This window comes from Hyposmocoma kahamanoa, unplaced genomic scaffold (assembly GCF_003589595.1).
Source record: "Hyposmocoma kahamanoa isolate Upper Pololo Valley unplaced genomic scaffold, ASM358959v1 210, whole genome shotgun sequence".
NCBI classification, from domain to species: domain Eukaryota; kingdom Metazoa; phylum Arthropoda; class Insecta; order Lepidoptera; family Cosmopterigidae; genus Hyposmocoma; species Hyposmocoma kahamanoa.
The window spans coordinates 2953012-2958564 of NW_020653731.1; positions in this window are offsets into that span (position 1 = coordinate 2953012).

Sequence of the window (5553 nt, forward strand, 5' to 3'; positions counted from 1 at the left end):
TATTATAATTGCTTTTATATCTGAAGCTGAAGAGGAAGAAACTGAAATTATGTCAGAAGCTGAAGGGAGAAAATGAAAACGAAAAGTTTGGGTTCACGAGTCATGGAAGAAAAGACGTATACTTGGCGAATTCAAAACACTTTGTTGTAGCGATTGGGGTCCACTCAAGGGGACCCTAAGATTTTTCAATGATTATTATGTTGTATAGATGTTTATGTTTTTGGATTAAGTAAATTAATTTTCGTCTTTATCCATTGTCGCGCACTCGTCACGTCGCAGTTCGACACTGTGCTACGTCTGATGTCGTCGGCGTAGACGCATCACTGCGCGCGAGTAACGTCCGGCGACGCGCGATACCGCTCGACTTTAATCAAGCGATGACGTGCGATTCCATATTTGCATGACACAAATTTGCATCTTAATAATGGGAAAATAGAAATGAATATGCTAAAGGCAAAGAACATGACGCGTTGCGACGCTTCGACTCTGCGCCAGTGTCAGTTGAGCCTAAGTTGTTTAATTAAAAAATAATTTCAGTACAGAGTACCAAAAAAACCGACCCCAAAACTTCGTGGAATTACATCTATTTGCCAAGTTTTATTGAAATCGATTACCGGAATACAGTCGAATTAAGGACCTGCTACTTTTTTTAAATCGGTTAAAAATAAATGCACATTAGGCCTTCATCTCATCTGATGGAAAGTGTCGGTGAAGTCGACGATGGAGCATGCACACCTAAATAATGCCTATCCACTCTCGCCTTGAAAAGGCCGAATTTATACCGTTCAGGGAACTAGTTTGCAGGCAGGGATTCCAGTCGTTCGCCATATAAATGTGGAAGCGAAACGCTTCATGTGAATCCTTGGAATCCACAATATAGGGGTGGAATCTCATCCTACGTCTTATCCCCCGATGATGGAAAGGAGAAAGCGGAATTAAATTGTGCAATTTCCTCGCACACTCTACGTGATATAGATGCCTAGTAAGTAAGTACATTTAGTTGTTCCATGTCGACCAAAAATTATGGATTGTTTTCGCTGTTCCATAAAGTTTGCCGTAGTAAAAGTAGCTTGTCTTAATGGGGGCAATCATCCCCCTCCGAGTGTAAAGCAATTAACACCCGTATCTTTCATTACCTTTCATGCAATAAACATTAATGAAATAGCACAGTTGTATCACGGGAAGCAGGTAGAAGATTGCGTCTTTGTATTATTAAACGAACTTCTCACATATTACACAATCAACCGTAATCGTGGAACTTAGAAAATAAAAAAAAATCAAAATCAAAATTATCTTTATTTCCTATTTAAGCAAATTACACTTGAAATCAACATATTTTAACTGCCTCCGTGGCCGAACGATTACCATTTACCGGACTGCCACGCAGAGGTCCCAGGTTCGATTCCAGGGCCGGAAGAAATATTTGTATGGCCTATATTTATTTCTCTCGTGACTTTGGGTGTAATTTGTGGTCGTCTATGTAGGTGTCCATGGCACCCGCGACACAGGGGTTCCCTAGCGGGGCTATCTTGAGTGTGTGCGTTATTATTGTTATTATATTATTTACACAATTTTTAAAACCATACTGTCTTATCGTTTATATAATCCCCAACAGAGTAATATCCTCTCTTTAGTAGGGTTGCCTTTAAATGATTTTTGAACTTATCAAAGGATAAGTCCAAAACAACTTATGGAATCTTATTATAATACCGAATACCTTGCCCCACAAAAGAATTGAGAACCCTCTGAAGTCTTAACTTCAAGTATTAAAATTATGCACGTCACTCCGTTTATTATTCAATCCATCAATCAGATGCACAAAAAGTATAAAATTGTAAATAAACTGTGATGGTGCTCAATATGCCAATTTCTTTAAAAATCTCCCTAAGTGAAGTACGTGAACTTAATTGATAGATAGCTCTCATCCCACGCTTCTGCAAAATGAAAATTGTTTCGATATTCAAAGAATCAAGGAGTCGATTCAGGACCTCAGGATAACCCGGTTGACAAACTTCTCGATTGTATATCGTACGATTTCCTTAAATTTTAATTTCCAATTACCGAATCAATCATGAAATTAGTCGTATCCGAAACCGAACCGAAATGACGTCACATGTGTACGCTTACTTAAACTTATCGACCGGCAAAAGTTAGCAACTCTATTCGAAACACATTTATCGAATAAAAGTTTGCGAACGTCTGTTTGTTTTCGTCGATATCTAACGGTAACTTGTCGAGTGGTCCCAACCACAATCCAGACTCGAGTAATCCTAGGTCTGTGGTCCAAACCATCCGGTAAGTTTATCGATTCTTAAAATAAATGTTTTTGAGTGCCTCGTTCATCAATTACAGTCTGCATATCCAATTGAACGATTCGGTTAAAATAATATCGAAAAATTCTAAATTGTGCTGCAGAAACGTTTGTTGGTTTGATAAATTCGTAAACCTCGTAAACTGTATTAATGTGAATTTTTGATTAGGCACAAAAAACAGAATTTCTAGAAATAAAAATACCTTTGTTTTGTAACTAAAAAATCATCATCATATCAACCAGGAGAAGTCCACTGTTGAACTTAGGCCTCCCCCAAACATTGGCAGACCAGCCGGCCGGACGCGACGTGCATCCATCGGTTACTCACCGCCCTTACCAAGTCATCCCTCCATCTAGTACAGGGCCGTCCCACTGAACGCCTTCGTGGTCTCCATTCGAGAACCGTTCTGCCCAAATGGCCGTCAGTTCTACCAGCTATGTGCCCTGCCCACTGCCACTTCAACTTGCTAATCCTTAGACCTATGTCGATAACTTTCGTTCCTCTACGGATCTCCTCATTTCTGATTCAATCGATTCGAAATGCCGAGCATTACTCGCTCCATAGCTCGTTGAGTGATTTTGAGCGCCATTTGATTTTTTATGAGGGCCATTGTAAGTGATCACGTCTCAGAACTGTAGGTCATCGCTGGCAACACGCATTGCTCGAAGACTTTTGTTTAAAAGAACTTTTATTTTTAAAAACTAAAAAATGCCTACAAATTTTATTTCAGTTGAGCAATATTACATTAAAATTGGATTAAATTAAAAAATCGAGTTACGCTGTTTTCTAATTTAGCCGACGAACACTCAATTTAGATCCGAAAATATAGTTTAAGTTCCAATGTACAACAGCAGTCGCGAAAATCTAAGATTTCTATATTCTCTTATATTAGTGGAGCCTCTGAAAATGCGGAGCAAAATTCGATGCATTTCATTCTTATTATATATATATATACCTGTTTCGCGCATCGTGCTCTCGTGCACAAAAGTGCAGCAACATATGAACAGTGTAGCATAACTTTAGCGAAACGAGAATGCAGAAATCTCGGTCTAAATAATTTATTATAAAAGAGAAAAGAAAAGGCTGTAACAAATTAAACGATATAAAGAAATATAATTATATAAGTATGTAAGTAAATCTATATAATTAATACTATATAAGTAGTTCTATTATTATTTATTAATAGTACGGTAATATTGATTTGTTTTATTTTGTGAAATAACTATATAGTTTGTTATAATTATGCGCAGGCCACTTTAAATCGCAAAGATTTGAGGGGCTCTGCCACTGCGCCCGTCACCCTGAGACATAAGTTGGCAAGTCCCATGTCCCTGTAATTTCACTAGCACCCTTACCCTTCAAAACCGGAACACAGTAATGCTGACATTACTGCATGGCGGCAGAATAGGTAAGGTGGCAGTACTTCCCTGGACGAATTGTTTCACAAGGAGCTCTACTGCTAAATGTCAATGGTACGATGGTGAGAGGCTGGTCTACAGCGAGATGGATGGATCAGCTGAAAGTAGAACCAAAATCCGTTACTTGTAACACAGAGACAATTAATTTACTTCGAAAACACTTATATACTGGTCAAGATTCTCAGCCATTCTAGGACAAGCAGAGGGAAAATTTTTGTAATCATAATTAAGGATGTAGCTCTAATAGTCTAAGCAGTAGAGTAAGAAATATTTTTTTTATTCAGTAGAGCTTCTTGTTAAAGGGTTCATCCTAGGAAATACGGCCACCTTACGTATCTATGTCGCCAGGCAAAGAATGTGATCATTATTGCATTCCGGTTTTGAAGGGTAAAGTGGGTGATAGACGTACGAGTAAATACGCGTACTTGTGCCTCGACGACCTTTTTCACCCATGTGTCACGCTAAGTACGCGAATTTTAAAACTGCCGCGCAAGTCCATCAGCGATCAAACATGTTTGAAATCTTGCTCGTAGCCCGCCTCGGCTCGCATGTCTGTCAGCGTCGCGAGTCACGAGCCGCCATTTTGTTTCAAATGAAGTAGCTTCTCTCATGCAGGTATCTTGTTTAGCTATTATGGGTGTAACTAAGTGCAAGAGTTCTTCGTACAACGACTCGGGCATTCTTAAATAATTACGAAAGTTTACTAAATTTACATGTGATAAATGCTCTCTTTTCGTAAGCCAATTCTTCACCCACACTTGCCGATTTTGTCTTCTATTTTTAGTTTTCAAAATGTGATATGATATTATTCCCAAAAAACACAAGACCTCCTCCGTAGACGACATCGCGTAACACTATAAGCTAATCTGTCGTGTGTCGCCGACGTCGAGCTGAGTAAGAACGCAAACTTTAAAACCGCGATTTTTAACCTCATACGTCTATCACCGACTTAAGAGCGTTTACGCACTACGTCCAATTCCGATGTCATAGCGATCATTTTATCTATAGTTGCACAAGCTATATTCGTATTTCCTCGGATTCTAATCGAACTTACTGCACAAGCGACATCCGAAGTGTGTCCGAGTTTTCTAGATTTATTATTATTTGCAGTGCGTAAACACGCGTGTGAAATTAAAGTTACATGGAACTTGTCAACTTATATGTCAGGACGACGTGCGCAGTCAGAGTGCCCTTCAGATCTTTGCAATTTAAATCTCTGACTGCCACTGCAACTGCTATGATCAGGTATGTCGATTACCACCAGGCGAATTATTCGTCCTGTCACTTGGTTTCATAAAAAAAAAAACAAATTATTGTCTATGTTGTACAACGCTTTGTTACGGAATCAGAGCTTAACTCAGCCGGGTGTGTAATGGAAGATATAACAACAAATAATCTATTTTTTCTTGGTATAATAACATTTGATATAATTTCTAAGGATATAATCACTCACAGTATATAATCAACAAAAGGTATAACAACAAAAGGCATAATTTCAAAGTGTATAAGGAACCTTCAGTATAACAATATTAGATATAATGATTAAGTGACATAACGTACAAATGGTATAAGTACTACCAGTATAATGTATTAAATAATATAACACAATATTTCGTTTTACGAATATTTGAAGCGCCCTATACTATATTGATAAGAATTTATTTATTCCATTAAATGTACAATCGCAAAATATATTTTTTTTTGTATAGCTTTAAGTGCTTTTAGTATTGTATAATATATTTATTAAAACTTTAAGCATAATATTTAATTACATATACTAACCTAAACCCACAGGAGGAGGTCGAACCAACTAGCAAATGCAA